General features: G+C 44.5%; 1 protein-coding gene across 3 annotated transcripts in view; it reads left to right on the plus strand.

Moving 5' to 3' along the window:
• Nucleotides 1–80: 80 nt before the first annotated feature.
• zgc:152951 (uncharacterized protein LOC569013 homolog) overlaps nucleotides 81–19,720 on the plus strand; it is a 64,814-nt gene continuing 45,174 nt past the window's right edge. The window contains exon 1 of one of the 3 annotated variants that reach the window (XM_041210773.1): nucleotides 81–208. The gene's annotated coding sequence lies outside the window, so the exon portion shown is untranslated. Of the gene's footprint in view, nucleotides 247–19,720 lie in introns of all 3 variants that reach the window. The other 2 variants (XM_041210775.1, XM_041210774.1) reach the window with 2 other exon arrangements.

Raw genomic sequence — 19,720 nt, forward strand, 5'->3', positions numbered from 1 at the left:
AGATCACATGTGATTGAATAACTAACTTCACTTTGGGAAGAGGTTTTTTTTTCCAAATTTCCGCCCGTCGCTGCGGCAAATATCACAGGTGCCGCCACCAAGCCGGAAACATTTGGCGGGTGCACCAGAAAATGGTGCTAGCGGAGTTTAGGACCCAGAGGAAACCTCAGAGAGAAGCTGCGGAAACCAGAGGAATCTGGTGAGGGATGTGAGTATATCCCTGAATTACTGCCCCTGGGGGTGGAGGTAAGTATATTGCTGAATTACTGTTCCGGGAGGGTGTGAGTATATCCCTGAATTACTGCCCCGGGGGAGCGAGTATATCCCTGAATTGCTGCCCCCCCGGGGGGTGGGGCATGTGAGTATATCCCTGAATTATTGCCCTGGGGGGGTGAGTATATCCCTGAATTACTGCCCTGGAGAGTGAGTATATCCCTGAATTACTGCCCTGGAGAGTGAGTATATCCCTGAATTACTGCCCTGGGGGGTGAGTATATCCCTGAATTACTGCCCTGGAGAGTGAGTATATCCCTGAATTACTGCCCTGGGGGGGGTGAGTATATCCCTGAATTATTGCCCTGGGGGGGTGAGTATATCCCTGAATTACTGCCCTGGGGGGGGTGAGTATATCCCTGAATTATTGCCCTGGGGGGGTGAGTATATCCCTGAATTACTGCCCTGGGGGGGGTGAGTATATCCCTGAATTATTGCCCTGGGGGGGTGAGTATATCCCTGAATTACTGCCCTGGAGAGTGAGTATATCCCTGAATTACTGCCCTGGAGAGTGAGTATATCCCTGAATTACTGCCCTGGGGGGTGAGTATATCCCTGAATTACTGCCCTGGAGAGTGAGTATATCCCTGAATTACTGCCCTGGGGGGGGTGAGTATATCCCTGAATTACTGCCCTGGAGAGTGAGTATATCCCTGAATTACTGCCCTGGGGGGTGAGTATATCCCTGAATTACTGCCCTGGAGAGTGAGTATATCCCTGAATTACTGCCCTGGGGGGGGTGAGTATATCCCTGAATTACTGCCCTGGAGAGTGAGTATATCCCTGAATTATTGCCCTGGGGGGGTGAGTATATCCCTGAATTACTGCCCTGGAGAGTGAGTATATCCCTGAATTACTGCCCTGGGGGGTGAGTATATCCCTGAATTACTGCCCTGGGGGGTGAGTATATCCCTGAATTACTGCCCTGGAGAGTGAGTATATCCCTGAATTACTGCCCTGGAGAGTGAGTATATCCCTGAATTACTGCCCTGGAGAGTGAGTATATCCCTGAATTACTGCCCTGGGGGGTGAGTATATCCCTGAATTACTGCCCTGGGGGGGGTGAGTATATCCCTGAATTACTGCCCTGGAGAGTGAGTATATCCCTGAATTACTGCCCTGGGGGGTGAGTATATCCCTGAATTACTGCCCTGGAGAGTGAGTATATCCCTGAATTACTGCCCTGGAGAGTGAGTATATCCCTGAATTACTGCCCTGGGGGGTGAGTATATCCCTGAATTACTGCCCTGGAGAGTGAGTATATCCCTGAATTACTGCCCTGGAGAGTGAGTATATCCCTGAATTACTGCCCTGGGGGGTGAGTATATCCCTGAATTACTGCCCTGGAGAGTGAGTATATCCCTGAATTACTGCCCTGGGGGGTGAGTATATCCCTGAATTACTGCCCTGGAGAGTGAGTATATCCCTGAATTACTGCCCTGGAGAGTGAGTATATCCCTGAATTACTGCCCTGGGGGGTGAGTATATCCCTGAATTACTGCCCTGGAGAGTGAGTATATCCCTGAATTACTGCCCTGGAGAGTGAGTATATCCCTGAATTACTGCCCTGGGGGGTGAGTATATCCCTGAATTACTGCCCTGGAGAGTGAGTATATCCCTGAATTACTGCCCTGGAGAGTGAGTATATCCCTGAATTACTGCCCTGGAGAGTGAGTATATCCCTGAATTACTGCCCTGGAGAGTGAGTATATCCCTGAATTACTGCCCTGGAGAGTGAGTATATCCCTGAATTACTGCCCTGGAGAGTGAGTATATCCCTGAATTACTGCCCTGGGGGGTGAGTATATCCCTGAATTACTGCCCTGGGGGGGTGAGTATATCCCTGAATTACTGCCCTGGGAGCGGGGTGAGTATATCCCTGAATTAATGCCCCCGGGGGGGGGGGGAGGTGGGTGGGAGTATATACCTGAATTACTGCCCTGGGGAGTGAGTATATCCCTGGATTACTGCCCCGGGGGTGGGGGGATTATCCCTGAATAACTGCCCCCCGAGGGGTTTGGGGATGTGAGTATATCGCTGAATTATTGCCTTGGGGGGGGTGAGTATATCCCTGAATTACTGCCCCCCCGAGGGGTTGGGGATGTGAGTATATCCCTGAATTACTGTCCTGGGGAGTGAGTATATCCCTGAATTACTGTCCTGGGGAGTGAGTATATCCCTGAATTACTGTCCTGGGGAGTGAGTATATCCCTGAATTACTGTCCTGGGGAGTGAGTATATCCCTGAATTACTGTCCTGGGGAGTGAGTATATCCCTGAATTACTGCCCTGGGGAGTGAGTATATCCCTGAATTACTGCCCTGGGGAGTGAGTATATCCCTGAATTACTGCCCTGGGGAGTGAGTATATCCCTGAATTACTAGCCCTTGGGGTGGAATGTGAGTATATCCCTGAATTACTGCCCCCGGGGGTGAGAGTATATCCCTGAATTACTTCCCCCTGGGCGGGGAGGGGCAGGGCGTGAGTGAGTATATCCCTGAAATACTGCCCCAGGGTGGTGGATGTAAGTATATCCCTGAATTACTGCCCCGGCGGGTGAGTATATCCCTGAATTTCTGCCCCGGGGGGTGAGTATATCCCTGAATTACTGCCCCCGGGGAGGTGAGAGTATATCCCTGAATTACTGCCCCTCGGGGTGGAATGTGAGTATATCCCTGAATTACTGCCCCACGGTGGGAGGGATGTGAGTATATCCCTGAATTACTGCCCTTGGGGAAGTGAGATTATATCCCTGCATTACTGCCCTGGGGTGGTGGATGTAAGTATATCCCTGAATTACTGCCCCGGGGGGTGAGTATATCCCTGAATTACTGCTCCCAGGGCAGGGGGATGTTAGTATATCTCTGAATTACTGCCCCGGGGGGGGTGAGTATATCCCTGAACTCCTGCTCCCGGGGGGAGGGGAACGTGAGTCTATTCCTTAATTAGTGCCCGGGGTGGGGCGGGGGGGGTGGGTATATCCCTGGATTACTGCCCCAGAGCGGGTGGGCTGGTGAATGTGGGTATATCCCTGTGTTACTGCCCACGGGGCGGTGGGGGGGGATATGAGTATATCGCTGAATTACTGTTCCGGGAGGGTGTGAGTATCCCTGAATTACTGCCCCCGGGGGGGATGTGAGTATATCCCTGAATTACTACCCCAGGGTGGGGTGGGGGGGGATATCCCTGAATTAGTGCCCCGGGGGAGTAAGTGTATCCCTGAATTAGTGCCCCGGGCGAGTGAGTATATCCCTGAATTACTGCCCCCAGGGGAGGGGGATGTGAGTATATCCCTGAATTACTGCCCTGGTGGGGGGATGAGTATATCCCTGAATTAGTGCCCCGGGGGACGGGGGTTCAGTTTATCCCTGAATTACTGCACTGGTGGGGGGATGAGTATATCCCTGAATTAGTGCCCCGGGGGACGGGGATTGAGTTTATCCTTGAATTACTGCCCCGGGGTGGGGGGGATATGTGAGTATACCGCTGAATTACTGCCCTGGTGGGGAGGTGAGTATATCCCTGAATTACTGCCGGGGGGTGGGGGGGGTTATATCCCTGAATTACTGTCCCTGGGGAGGTGAGAGTATATCCCTGCATTACTGCCCCCTGGGGTTGGGTGAGTATATCCCTGAATTACTGCCCCGGAGGGAATGTGAGTATATCCCTGAATTACTGCCCTGGAGGGGGAGTGGGGGGGGGGGGGGGGGGGGGGGGGGTGGTGGATGTGGGTATATCCCTGAAATACTGCCCCCAGGGGGTATGTGAGTACATCCCCGAATTACTGCTCCCAGGGGGTATGTGAGTATATCCCTGAATTACTACCCCTCGGGGTGGAATGTGAGTATATCCCTGAATTACTGTCCCCAGGGAGGTGAGAGTATATCCCTGAATCACTGCTCCCGGGGAGGAAGGGGGAGGGGATGTGAGTATAATCCCTGAATTACTGCCCCCAGGGGGGTGAGTATATCCCTCAAATTCTGCCCCGGCGGGGTGGATGTGAGTATATCCCTGAATTACTGCCCTAGTGGGGGAATGAGTTTATCCCTGAATTACTGCCCCGGGGGGGCTGTGTATATCCCTGAATTACTGTCCCACGGGGTGGAATGTGAGTATATCCCTGAATTACTGCCCTTGGGGAAGTGAGATTATATCCCTGCATTACTGCTCTGGGGTGGTGGATGTAAGTATATCCCTGAATTACTGCCCCGGGGGGTGAGTATATCCCTGAATTAATGCCACGGTGGGTGAGTATATCCCTGAATTACTGCTCCTGGGGCGGGGGGATGTTAGTATATCCCTGAATTACTGCCCCGGGTGGGTGAGTATATCCCTGAACTCCTGCTCCCGGGGGGAGGGGAACGTGAGTCTGCTCCTTAATTAGTGCCCGGGGGGCTGAGGGGGGGTGAGTATATCCCTGGATTACTGCCCCAGAGTGGGGGGGCTGGTGGATGTGGTTATATCCCTGTATTACTGCCCCCGGTGGGGGGGGGGGGGGGGGGGGGGGCGGGGGTGGTGTGATATGGGTATATCGCTGATTTACTGTTCCGGGAGGGTGTGAGTATCCCTGAATTACTGCCCCCGGGGGGATGTGAGTATTTCCCTGAATTACTACCCCAGGGTGGGGGGGGGGGGAATATCCCTGAATTAGTGCCCCGGGGGAGTGAGTGTATCCCTGAATTAGTGCCCCGGGCGAGTGAGTATATCCATGAATTACTGACCCCGGGGGAGGGGGATGTGAGTATATCCCTGAATTACTGCCTGGGTAGGGGGGATGCTTATATCCCTGAATTAGTGCCCCGGGAGACGGGGTTTGAGTTTATCCTTGAATTACTGCCTCGGCGGGGGGATATGTGAGTATACCGCTGAATTACTGCCCTGGTGGGGGGATGAGTATATCCCTGAATTACTGCCCCGGGGGACGGGGATTCAGTTTATCCCTGAATTATTGCCCCGGGGGGAGGGGAATGTGAGTCTATTCCTGAATTACTGCCCGGGGGTCGGGGGGGGCGGGGAGGTGAGTATATCCCTGAATTACTACCCCTTGGGGTGGAATGTGAGTATATCCCTGAATTACTACCCCTTGGGGTGGGATGTGAGTATATCCCTGCATCAGTGCCCTCGTTGTGGGTGCGTATATCCCTGAGTTATTGCCCCCGGGGGGGGGGTGAGAGTATATCCCTGAATTACTGCCCCCGGGGGGGTGATTATATCCCTGAATTACTGACTGGAGGTGGGGGGAGAGTATATCCCTGAATTACTGCCCCAGAGGTGTGGGGGATGTGAGTATATCCCTGAATTACTGCCCTGGGAGGCTGGATGTGAGTATATCCCTGCATTGGTGCCCCGGGGGTGGGATGTGAGTATATCCCTGAATTACTGCCCCCGTGGGTTTTTTTTTGGGGGGGGGGGGGGGGGGGGGTGCGGGACAGGGGGGGTGGTTTTTGAATATATTCCCGAATTACTGGGGATAGTGGGAGGGATGTGAGTATCGCTCTGAATTATTGGGAGAGCGTGAGTATATACCTGAACTACTGCAGGGGATGTGTGTACTTCCCTGAATTACTGCAGGGGTGTGAGTGTATCCCTGAATTACTGGGGGTGGTGGGGAGGATCTGAGTGTATCCCTGAATTACTGGGGAGCACGGATATGTGTATATTTCTGAATTACTCCGGGGAGGGGGTTGGGGGGATGTGACTATGTTCCATAATTACTGTGGGGGGTGGGCAGATGTGAGCATACCCCTGAATTATAGGGCAGGGGTGATGTGAGTATATCCCTGAATTACTGGGCAGGGAGATGTGAGTATATCCCTGAATTACTGCTGGGCCGGTGGGGGGGGGGGGTGGGGGGGGGGGGGGGGGGGGTGGTGGTGTGGTGGTGGTGGTGGTGGTGGTGGGGGGGGGGGGGGGGGGGGGGGGGGGGGGGGGGATGTAAGTATTTCCCTAAATTACTGGTCAGAGGAATTTGAGTATATCCCAGAATTACAGGAGGAATGGCTGCCTCCATGGGAATGTAGATCTAGGGGAGCATTGTTTCAGAACAAGGTCTCTTTTTTAAGACAGAGAAGAGGAGGAATGTCTACTCTTATGTTGATGGCTGCGTTAGACAGATTTTTGATCTACAAGGGAATCAAGGGTTATGGGGTAGGCAGGTGGAGTTGAGTCCATGATCAGTTCAGGCATGATCTGATCAAATGGTGGAGCAGGCTTGAGAGGCTGAATGTCCTACCCCTGCCCCAATTTCTTATGTTCTTTAGTTCTCAGGGAGAGAAGTGCAGTGTTGCTGAGGTGTCTGGAATTTTTTTAAAAAGTTTGGTGAATTTAATTTTTTGCTATTGGGTTGTAAAGATAAAAACAGTAGTTAAGTGTAAACTGATAAATTTGTTGAGTGGCATCGCTTTATCATTGTCAGGGCTTCCCATACGGGGAAGCATTCTTTTTAATAGAGGCCCACACACTTGCTGAGGTGCTTCTGAAGAAGCCCTGACAATGAAGTGGGATACATATAATTACAAAATAATTTGCAAAACTATTTCAACAAATTGGGATGTATTTATTTTCAGTGATGTAATACTAAGTACGGACCCTTTTTAATCATTGCTTTTATCATTGCTTTTTGCTGCATTTAATTACTGGTTATTTACTCTGCCTGTTTTCAAATCCCTCCATCCTTACCCCTCCCTATTCCTGAAATTTCCTCCAACTCCATAACCCTCCGAGATATCTACGTTCTCTAACTCTTTGGTTTTGTGCAACCCCTATTATAATTGCTGTACCATTGGTCATGCCTTAATTAGGCCCTAAGCTCTGGAATTCCCTCACTACACCTCTCAACCTCACTTCCCTTCTTTAGAACTCTTCTTAAAACCTACCTTTTTGACCAAGCTTTCAGTTATCTGCCCTAATACCTCTTTGTGACTTGTCATATTTTATTTTATAATGTGCCAGTGAAGCGCCTTGGGATGTTTCATTACATCAAATATGTTGTTGTTGATTTATGTAATACCTTTCACACTCACAGGATGGCCTAAAGCACTTTAAAATCTGTTATTTCTGTTATTCAAGAAATGAAAATGCTGGAAAGCTAGCAGGACAATCAGCGTAAATTGATTGCCTGTGTCAATGCTTTGGATTGGGCTATTTTTTTTTAAATATTGAAAGATGAAAAAGTATTTTAAAGGAGAAACAAATAGAAACCCAAATAAATAAAAGAACAATGAGAAAATGTAAGATGCCAAAAATAAACATGAAAAAAACCAAGGACATATATAAATAATGGAAGGGTTGAAAGGGACAAATTGAAGACAAAAAGAACTTGGAATTTATATATTTGTTTCATTAACTCAAGATTAATTAATCAATTAATTCACAGACAATAAATTAAAAGAAATGCTTGCATCTGCATAGCACCTTTCACAATCTCAGGAAGTCCCGAAGTGCAGCCAGTGAAATGCAGGGGTAGTCACTATTGTAATGTAGGATAAGTGGCATGCAATTTGCACACAGCAAGCTTCCACAATGCAAGAACATAAGATATGGAAGTAGGACTAAACTATTCAGCCTGTCAAGCCTGCCCCACTATTCAATATGATTATGGCTGATCTTGAGCTTCAGCTCCACTTTCATGCCTACTCTACAAACAACAGTGAGTTATGTGACTGAAAAATCTACCTCTTTAGAGATGTTAGTTGAAGGTTAAAAGCTTGCCATGACTCCTCTGCTCTTTGAATAGTGCTGTGGGATCTCTTATGCCCACCTATTGGGGGCAGTTAGGACCTCTGTTTAATGTCCCATCTCAAAGATGGCACCTCTGGCACTGCAGCATTCCCTCAGTGCTGCTCTGAGATGTCAGCTTAGATTAGGTGCTCGTGCAAGCCTCTGGAGTGGGACTTCAACCAATAAAACACCTTACTCAAAAGCAGTAATGTTATGACTGAGCCAAGTCTTGCAGATCCAGTTTAAATTTAAAAAAAAGAAACTGTTTCCATAACACAGTGGGTCTGCTAGCCCCAATAATAGAAGAAGCAGCTGAACAAAGATTCAGATCCTCCTGCCAACACTGAACATGTCTGCTTCAAATGTCAAATGCTTCCACTCCTGCCACAGACATCAACAGACCCTCCTCAGGTCATTAGCACCCCTTACTGTAGAGAAAATGAAGGATTTAGCTAAAAGTTGAGGCTGGCGAACTGCATAATGCACAACAAGACAAAAAACACTGTTCCTGAAGCCTTTAGAAGAGTATTAAAGACCAAAGACTGAAAGGTCAGAGTAGGAATGAATGAGGGGATTAAAGTGATTGTCCACAGGACACCTAAGGCTGGATCTGTGTGGTGTTCCCCCAACTCCGCGGTCCTTTAAATATGGCAGGGCGGACCTGAATGCAGAGGTCCTGCCCTATTTCTGGCATCCGGTTTTTGCCGGCAGGAGGAAGGGGCTGGGATGTGACGGGAAGGAACCTCAAACTTAGCAGGGCCATTTTAACTTAAATAAAAGCAGAAAATACTGGCAAAACTGGAAGAGTCAGTTCCGAGGAAGAATCACATTGGACTCAAAATGTTAACTGCGTGACCTGCTGAGTTTTTCCAGCATTTTCTGTTTTCATTTCAGATTTCTGGCATCTGCGGAATTTTGCTTTTATTTGCTGCCATTTTAACTTAGTTCTGAGTTCATTCAGGCCCTATTTTGGCTGGTCCAAGGGCCTTAACGCATAATGTGGAAGTCACAAATTTATGTAGTAGACATAAATGCTCTTGAAAGGTGGATAAGGTTTGTTTTAAGTGCCATAATCTGAAGTCTTTTTTAAAACTCCCACTCTTTGAACATAGAAAAACAAGTTGAAGCTATTAGGGTAAAAAAAACCCTCTGTTGGACTGCTTTGATTGATTGGTCTTCTGGTGTAGGTTAGAAAAAGAGCATTACCATCTGCTCATGTAGTTTCAATAGAGATCTCTGCTGACGTTTCCCCAAGGGCTAGTATTATGTTTTTTTAAAAATTAATTCACGGGATATGGGCTTCACTGGCTGGGCCAGCATTTATTGCCCATCCCTAGTTGCCCTTGAGAAGGTGATGGTAAGCTGCCTTCTTGAACTGCTGCAGTCCATGTAGTGTAGGTACACAAATAATGCTGTTTGAAGGGAGTTCCAGAATTTTGCCCCAGCGACAGTGAAGGAACGGCAATATATTTCCATGTCAGGATAGTGAGTGACTTGGAGGGTGTAAGGAACATATCTTTTTATTTCTGTTGGACTGTAGATTAAAATTACAATGACTGCAGGTTGAAAGACGTGTCCACTAGAACAGGATGAGAGATATATGCAATGTTGCAGTTCTGGAACAAAGTGTGCCATGAAAGACAGGATGGTGCCAGAAAGGAGTCCTAGGCCGGGGAGCTGCCGGGCAACAACATTTTAATTGGCTCTTGACCTGATGACCAGGGTTTGTGTGAGAGTAGTGCAGCAGAATAGCTCCTAGCCTGAAAGGAACAAGACCTAAAACCTCTTTCTCCTGTGTGTGGAAGATTCCAGTCATTCCACAATAATAGCTAGCTGGCTCTTTCTTCTCATATCTCTATAACCTGATCTCTCTCTCTCTGAAAACCTCTGTCAAGAGGCAAAGGGGAAAATCACTGTTAGAGACATTGAAAGGCAAGTGCTCAACCAGTGAACTAAATACTGAAAGTGCTGGAAGACCACCTCTTGTCATCAACAGGAACGGAAAATAATTTGGAAGACATTGATCAAAATCAACCCATCGTTTCCTGAACTCTGGAATTGGTGCTATTGAAATGTTTTATCCCATCCTTAAAATCCAAGTTTTTGTGTGTCTTGTATGTGTGTGTATAAGAATTGAAGAAGGGGTAGAATTTAGGTTATAGAATTAGCAGTTCACGTTTCTTTCTTTTGCCACTGGTTAACAACAGTTTGTTCAATAAACAGTTATTTACTTATTAAGTTTACAAACCTGGTGTTCACATTCTGTTAACCTAACTTAAACAGTTAGGTAGAATTGGAGCAATCTGGTGCTTTGATCAAACGTTTTCACCTTTCTCGTGGCTCAGGGAACAGTGAAGCTTGATATTACAGCATACTATCCCCAGTGAGCCATGACAAGGAAACATCCAGGTGGTGGTGTGCCCATCTGTCTGCTGCTGATGTCCTTCTAGATGGTAGTGGTCATGAGTTTAGAAGATGCTGTCAAAGGAGCCTTGGTGAATTCCTGCAGTGCTTCTTGAAAATGGTACACACTGCTGCTAATGGGCGTTGGTGGTGAAGGGAGTGAATGTTTGTGGATGTGGTGCCAATCAAGCAGGTTGCTTTGTCCTGGACGGTGTCAAGCTTCTTGAATGTTGTGGGAGCTGCATTCGTTCTGACAAGTGGGGAGTATTCGATCACACTCCTGACTAGTGCCTTGTAGATGGTGGACTGGCTTTGGGGAGTCAGGAGGTGAGTTACTCATTGCACAATTGTATAATGAATGCTTTGCTGAGTTTCAAAAGCTACAATTATTTCAGCAGTGTGTTCTGAATTCACAGTTTGTTTGAAGGAACTACGAAAGGATTAGTTCTCTTTGTGGGTCAAATTAGAAGTTTGTATAAGAGATTAACTACTTGAGAATTAAAAGTTTTCAATGGGTTTCATGAATGGGAGATTTTTTCACGATCAAGCATGTAGGAATGTGAGCTGAATTAGATTGTTAGAAGCTTATTTTTTTCTCTTCTCTACATGGCCCCTGAGGTCTGCCCCTGGTGGATTCTGAGTGAGTAGCTATGGAGGTTGCATTGGGGTATGAGGGGCCATGGGGAGTGGGTGGGGGGCATGAATTGGCATGAGGGGCCAGGGGGTAGATGGCATGAGTTAACATGGCAGGGCGTTGTGAAAGGACATGGGGAGTGGGTAGGAGGGTGAAGGATAAAAGGCTGAACAACTTCTAAAACAACTCAAAGCCCTGGGGAACCAAGGTGGGTCTTCTACCCAGCCCGCCTTGGCATTCACCCTTGTCTGTGCCCATCCAGGATCTGTCCCTGGGGTTGGCAGACCCAACTTGATCCCACTCCTCCCCCGCCTCCCCAGAGCAAAAATTGGGTTTAAACTGAGGGGCGTCTGCCAAGTTTAGAAATTTCCCAACTTGAGCTACCCACCTTGGAAACAAAAATCTGGCCCACAGTTTATGCTTTTACCCCACTTAACATGCTCTCCCAAAACTTTGACCTTGTTTTTTGTACAGGGACTTACTGACCTGCTATGTGTTTCTAACACTCCTGGTTTTTGTTTTAGATTTCTAACCTTTGCTGTCTGTTTTTATTATTTATCACTTGCGTTTAATTTTCCTGATAATTTCATTAACCGCATTTAAAAAATCCCCAAAAACGACACAAATTACCATACTGATATTAATCGCACTGATGTACATATCATGTAAAACCATGTCTTGGCTCCCTCTCAATAATGGTTCATTGCATCTGAAATATTATAACAGCAGTCCTCAAGTGGTTACAATTTTTTTTTCACATTCCAAAATTATATAGTGACAATAATAATAGGTTTGATGTCACTGAAGGTGCTTTGTGACTTCATTGAGCAAGTTCTTCTTTCAAAGCTGTTCCTGAGAAATATGTGCAAGTGTGGGATTCCATCCGTGTTGTGGCAGTTTTGATTGGTGATTAGATGGTATGTGAATCATTATGGTCGACTGGTATGGGAAGGAGCATATTTCCTCCAGCATAGAGTTTAATAAATATGTCAATATTTTGGTGACTATTGTGCTTAAATTTGCTTCCAAACAAGGAGATTTCAGTATTTGCATTCATATAGTGCTTTAATCGGTTATGGAAATGTTACAAGACACTTCAAACTATTAAGTACTTTATGAAGTACAGTGAACTCTGTTGTGTAGGAAATATTGGCTGTTTGGATGACAGATATTTTGATTACAAACATAGGGAAGTTTTCCACATAATGAAAAATAAATCCAGGAATTTTTATGAAATATTAGAAGCAGTACTTAATCTAATTACAGGTTAATCCTTCCATCATGATTTGAATGACCACTATATTGAATGTTTCGATATGTAAATATATTTAGGTGGCAGTGTTTGTTTGTGAATGTTTTCGCTTAGATTTTTAAAAATCAACTTTTGAATTTTCTACTACTAACCTAAGAGAAGAGAAGGTAGTTCCTGCTGAGGAGAATATAAATTAAGAAATAGTGATGTAAACCAAAACAGAAGGACTATATGTACATCTGGTTCCCTTTTATTATTTTGTCTGCAACAGAAATCGCATTCTCATTTCCTATTTCATTAATTTAATGACTGTCTGGTTAAATTTATCTTTTTTTTCACTCTTAACACAGTTTAGGAAACTTGCTTTATTCAAATTTTGTTTTTTTTTAACATTCATGTGAAGCACCTTGGGGGGTTTTGCTACTTTAAAGTTGTTTTAAAATGCACGTAATAGCTACAGTTAAGTTAACAAGAGGTTGCGTGAAAGTCAGAGAGAGAAGGAGCAACTGATTGAGCACAGAGAAAAGAATTAAGGAGCAGAAGACAAGCAGGGAAACAGTTACAGGAAGCGTAATGTGCGCAACACCTCGGGAAATCAGGTCTGGCAGCATCTGCGGAGAGGGACACATTTAATGTTTCGAGTCTAAATGACCCTGCAACAGAACTAAGTAAAAATAGAAGAGAGGTGAAATATAAGCTGGTTTAAGGGGAGGGTGGGACAAGTAGAGTTGAATAGAGGGCCAGTGATAAGTGGAGATAACCAAAAGATGTCACAGATAAAAGGACAAAAGGTGTTGAAGGTGGTGATATTATCTAAAAAATGTGCTAATTAAGGGTAGAAAGCAGGACAAGCAAGGTACAGATAGCCCTAATGGGGGTGGGGTGGGGTGAAGGAATCGAAAAAGGCTAAAAGGTAGAGATAAAACAATGGATGGAAATACATTTAAAAATAATGGAAATAGGTGGGAAAAGAAAAATCTATATAAATTATTGGAAAAAAGGGGGGGGAATTGGAAAGGGGGTGGGGATGGAGGAGAGAGTTCATGATCTAAAATTGTTGAACTCAATATTCAGTTCGGAAGGCTGTAAAGTACCTAGTTGGAAGATGAGGTGCTGTTCCTCCAGTTTGCGTTGAGCTTCACTAGAACAATGCAGCAGGCCAAAGACAGACATGTGGGCATGAGAGCATGGTGGAGTGTTGAAATGGCAAGCGACAGGGAGGTCTGGGTAATGCTTGCGGACAGACCGAAGGTGTTCTGCAAAGCAGTCACCCAGTCTGCATTTGGTCTCTCCAATGTAGAGGAAACCGCATTGGGAGCAACGAATGCAGTAGACTAAATTGAGGGAAATGAAAGTGAAATGCTCTCCACACACTCCTATGGTCCCTTATAGCCCCCATGCTAACTCATTGTAACCCATGCCCCTCAGCCACCCCCATGTCCCCTTATAGACCCCATGCCAGCTTAATGCCAACCTGTGACCCCCCACCTCCATGGCCCCTTATAACAGCCCTGTCAACTCATGCCAACCCACCCACCACCCTTGGCCCTTACACCCTCCATTCTAACTCAGTATCCACCATGGGCAGACCTCATGAGCCATGTTGAGATGAAATAAAATAAAGCTCTAAATATCTATTATGGCCTATATTATACTTCTTAAAAATCCCATTCATGAAAGCCCATTCAAGACTTTTAAATCCTCTCAAGCACTTAATCCATTATAAAAACAAACAAACTCATATTCATAACCTCACATCAAAGACTGCTACTCCTTTAATAACCTCTTTGAACTGTCAACCAAGTAGTGAATTTAAGACCCCCTGCTAAGATTATAGGTTGTAGAAAGCAGCCAGGCATTAACAATGAAATGATAACAGCCCTTGAGGAAATGTCAACAAACAGCTATTGTAACTGCTAGACAGGTATCATTCAACTGTCATTGACAAATGCAGCCTACTTTTTTAATTTTTACAGGGCTGGGGATTTAAATAATTTCACAGCATGACAGTTCTACAGACCTAACCCACCATTCATGAGTATTTGCATCTACTATAAACATTTGTTATTCCCACACTGCAAGTTAAGAACCTTGCTGCAGCAAAAATGGGGTCTGTTTTTATCTCAGCAGTGAGTTTCAATGGTCCCACTGAGTTCTGGCTTCCCTCATGTGAGTCACACCCCACCCCTTTCCCTTACCAACGAAAATAGGATCGGTCAGTTTATGACAGGGATGTGAGGGGGTGTTTTCTGAATCTGGGTGCTGCCCACCATTTAAAGTTCCACAGGGTCTGAGTGGCTCTGCAAAAATCCGGGACCCAATCTTGTATAAAATTTCACAAAGACTCTTTATCCACCTATTTCAGCGTCCGCCCAAACAAGATGACTCATGGCAACTTTTCAGAGTCAGTTACTGATAAACAAATATGTCAATGACGTTTGGTGTAATGATAAAATTTACATTGTAAGGCAAAAGCTCAACCTGCCCGCTAGTTAGTTTTTCCTTTTACTTTGCCAGCCTCATGTAATTACAAAATCTTACAATACTAGGTAAACCTGTTGTGCCTCTAAATCCCTCCCAGTGGTGTTTATCTTGTGCAGACAGCATAATCTGTATGTTATCTCCAGGCCTGTGTCCTTGACGAGCTAGATCTGTTACCTCTGGTTGGTATCTAGAGCTATTGTTTGAGTCCTTTGTTCTAAGGATATTGTCTGAACTTAGAATTTACCTTTCTGTTTCTAAGAGCTCAGCAGGGCGTTTTGAATACTATTTTCACCATTTTTACTTGGGTTGCCAGTGCCCTTTGAACTGACTTACACAAGTCAGTGCCTTCAGGAAGTGAAGGGGAAATTTGGAAGGAGAAAGAGTGCTGACTGTATATTTTGAATAAGTCTGATTTGTATTGCTTTTTTCCATGGATCGTACTTGGTCTGCTTCATTGACTGACTGTAACATGTTGGGGCTGTAAGGATGTGTTAACATAAAGCCTACTTTGAATCCTTTTCAAATTGTCTATGTTGGAAAATTGTAGGGACATGTATGTTAACAGTTATGTATACTAAAATCTCAAGTTCTAAGTTCTAATTATCTACATGAGGAATTATACAAACTTGGCTATGTTTGTTTCTATCAGAATTTCTAATTTATTAACAGGTGCTTCTGATGGTCTGTTTGGAGGTGCGAGACACACCATATGGGAGGTATGAAAACCCCTTGGGCTGGATTGTACAGGGCACAATGGTCAGGGATGGGAAGTCCCACCTCAGACAGCTGCTGGGCAATCAGAGGCTGGCAGCTCTCCAGTACTGGCATCACTGCCAGGAATGGTGATCACTGCCAGTGTTGGACTCGGCTTGAGGTGGCGTGCAGTGCTGGATCCAGCCCAACAGGTGAGTCAAGGGTCTCCCCTGGGTGCCTCCACTGCCCACCACCGACCAGCATGGGAAAACCTGCCGGCAGGATGCTTGGCAGGGGACTCTCCTGCCGCCCATTAAATCCCGGCGGTGGTGGGTGAGGGCCTTAAGTAAGTATTAAGTTCCTGCTGAATTGACCCACTAACAGGCCGGCTGCTAAACGCTACCGGTTAAAAAATAAGGACAGGGGCAGGCAGATTTTATGTGTCCTCTCGCCTTTGAATGCACCAGTGGGGTGACCTATAATCCAGCCCCTTATGGTTTATAAAAGTATAAAATAAACTATATGTACGTATGTAATAAAAGAATTTTAATACATACTAATGCAAAATACTGTGAATGCTGGAAATCTGAAACAAAAACGTAAAATGCTGGAAATACTCAGCTGATCAGGCAGCTTCTCAAGGTCACAGATTTAAAATGTTGAGCTGAATTTAATGACCCACCTGCACTCTGGGCCCACTTCCAGGTCACCAGCTTTGACTGGGCTGCCTGCACATATGGTGTGGGCTCCCCACCCTCACTATACTCCCTGCCACTGGCAGAATGTCAGCGCCGGTGGGATGAAACCCTTAAATGGCCTTTCCATGGCTATTAATTGACCCGGGGCAGGAAGGCCAACTTTGACCTTTCCTCCCCTGACTTAATTGCGGATGTTGGGAAAGTGACAGGCTCTCCAACTCTCTCCTTCCAACCTGATTAAACAACCTTACCCCACTCCAATCCACCTTGCACCCCACTCATGGTGTGGCCATTAAATTCCACCCATTAACACTCTTTCTCTCTCCTATTTGGTGCCTGACATGCTGAGTATTTTCAGCATTTTATGTCAAGACCTACTTGTGGTTTAAGTAGAGTGGCTTGCTATCAAGTATTCTATTTGGTTCGAATTGATACAGTAATAATAGAAAAATAAGGAAAAGGGGGATGAAATCTAACTAAATCTGAGTAGCAAAAGAGACACGAATAATACAAGTATTCCGAAATCAGAAAAGGTTATAGGATATAATTATATAATCCATTATAATAGTGAATCAAGAGCATATTAAATTGCCTCAATGCCAATGTACAGAACAGCACAACAAAATGGAATTTTGGATAATAGAACATGGCTGCAGACAGGAAAGTGCTGGTAGTTAAATATTGCAGACTTAATGCATTTAGAAATGATAGAGAGGAAGAAGGGATAGTGTAGTAGCCCTGTTAATCAGAAATAGGAATCAGAACTAACAAAGAAAGATAGAAAGAAACCAAATGGATAGAGGTAAAGGAGAGGGTTAGCCACTCTTGGTTTTACAACAGACCTCCAAATAGTGGAAAAGAACAGAAGGGAGAATTTGTTTAGGCAAACATATGAAATGAGTAATACAATGCAGAATGAGAATCATGGGAGATCCCAGATAACCCCAATTAAACTTGTAGGGAGAGATGGGGGTGGAGTTTTTACAGGTGACACTTTTCTGAGCAAATATGTAAGCTCAACAAGAAAGGAAGCACGGCTAGACTGAGTAATGGGAACTTAACTGGAGCCAATATGAGGAGATCACTATAATAATGTTAATAGACTGGGGAGAAAAACCAACTGTGAGGGAATGATGAAAGAGCCAAGGAAGATAAAGTGGAAAAGCAAAATATTAACAGAGGTAGAGCAACAGGCAATATTTAAACAAGAAATCAATAGAATTCAAGGGAATCCATTTCACTAAAGAAACAGACTTCAAAACAGAAAACTTTTCTTTAGTTAGATGCCATCTATAATTAAAGGTGAGAATCAAATCTAAAGAAAGAAGCAAACATAATTGTGTAAACAAAGAAGGTAAATGACGAAAAGGATGAGCTTAGGAAAGAGATTAAAAATAACCAAGTACTAAGCCAAACAGAAAGTATAAAATGAAAATACCAAAGAATATAAAAATGAATATTAAAGTATTCTATAAACATATAAGAGAATTAAGATAAGGATATAGCAACTAAATAATTTCTCAGGAAATGATACTGAAATGATGGGGATACTGGTTAGACATCTTTCCTCAGTTTTCATTGAAGAGGCTAACAAACAGCCAATGATAATGGTAGAAGAAGTCAACAAAGAGATTGCAACAGTTTGGATAGGTGGAAAGGGATATTGGACAAAGTAGCCAAACTTAAGGAGGATGGGATCCCAAGTCCAGATGCCCAAAGAAACCAAGGATGAGATAGCAGAGGCACTAGTGTCTCTATATAAAGAAACAAGAGAAAGAGGAATAATCCACAGGATGGTCGAATAGCAAATATGATTCCTATCCACAAGATGTCACGACTTACTGGAGATGGTATGCTGTAATATCAAGCCCCACTGTTCCCTGAGCCGTGAAAAATGTGAAAAAATTTGATCAAGGTTGCCCCAATTCCACCTAGCTGTTTAATTTAGGTTAACAGGATATGAGCACCAGGTTTGTAAACTTAATGAGTCAATAACTGTTTATTGAACAAACTGTTGTTAACCAGTGTCAAAAGAAAGAAATATGAACTGCTAATTTCTAACTCTATACCTAAACTTTACCCCTTAAATCCCTGTACACACACATACAAGACACATAAGACACATAAAAACATGGATTTTAAGGATTTTCCCCTTTGCTTCTTAGCAGGGGTTTTCAAAGAGAGAGCAGGTAATAGAGATATGAAGAGAAAAAAAAACAGCTAGCTATTAGTGTGGAATTACTTGGAATCTTCCACACATAGGAGAAAGAGGTTTTAGGTCTTGTTCCTTTCAGGCTAGCAGCTATTCTGCTGTGATCTTACACCAAATCTGGTTGCTTGGTCAGGAGCAAATTAAAATGCTGTTGTCAGGCAGCTCCCTTGGTTCAGGACTCCTTTCCAGCACCATCCTGTATTTCATGGCACACTTTTTTCCAGGAATGCAACATTCTATGCATCTCTCATCTTGTTCCAGTGTATATGTCTTTCAAACTGCAGCCATTGTAATTTTAATCCTCAGTCCAACAGAAATAACAAGATATGTTCCTTACATGCCTCCACCCTTAAAAGAGATGAAACACCATTTCAAAAATGCGTTTCATCACACGTTATGTGACACACGGACGAAACACGAGACTTACTTTCATTCATCCTTCCTCCCCCTCATACAATCTTTAACAATATTCAGCATTTCTTACACCTTTTAACTTATTTCAGTAAATTACACCTGCGACAATGCATCCGTGATCACGTTATCTTTGCCGCAATGTGGATAATCTTTACATTGAATGGTTGAAACAATAGACTCCATCTAAACAGTCACATTTCGAGTTTTAAACTTTTTAATGGTCTTCAACATGGGTTCTTATTACAGAAGGTAGGGAGTTTTTAAATTCTTCCAAGAGAATGGTCTCTGAGAATGTCATACGTAGATTCAACTCCTAATGCTCGTATCCACCTGTCAAAACTACTTTGCTTAATCCGTTCAAATTCAATGTAAGTTTGCCCAGGCTTTTTCCTTAAATTTCAAAACCTTTGTACGCTTCAGGGACCAACTCATAGGCACTCCAAATGGCCTTTTTCACCACATCATAATCCCTAGAAACCTCCTCTGACAGTGAAGCAAAATTGCCTGTGCCCCACCTGTCAATTTGCTCTGCAATGTCCAGTTTTCCTTTGGCCAGTTCATCTGTTTAGCTATCTTCTCAAATGAAATAAAGAATGCTTTAACATCCCTTTCCTCAAACTTTAGAAGAGCTTGTACAAATTTAAACATCTCACTGGGTTCTGAGCTGGAAATAAGTGCTGCCTCACCTTCTGGTGTCTCTTTTATAGCTACCAGCATTCTAAGCTGGAATTCTCTATCTTTCTCTTTTTGTGTTTCTGTTCTTTCCTGTTCAAGTCTGTTTCTCCATTTCTCACCTTGCCATTTCTAATTCCCTCTGGAATGCTCTCTGTCTTTCCTTTTCTTTTTCTTTTGCTGCCCTTTCTGCCTGTTTCCTTTGGAACGCCCTTTCTCTTTCCTTTTTTTTGCTGCCTCTAGTTCCAAATTTTTTATTTGCAGCTG

Source organism: Carcharodon carcharias, chromosome 18, assembly GCF_017639515.1.
Source record: "Carcharodon carcharias isolate sCarCar2 chromosome 18, sCarCar2.pri, whole genome shotgun sequence".
Lineage (NCBI taxonomy): Eukaryota > Metazoa > Chordata > Chondrichthyes > Lamniformes > Lamnidae > Carcharodon > Carcharodon carcharias.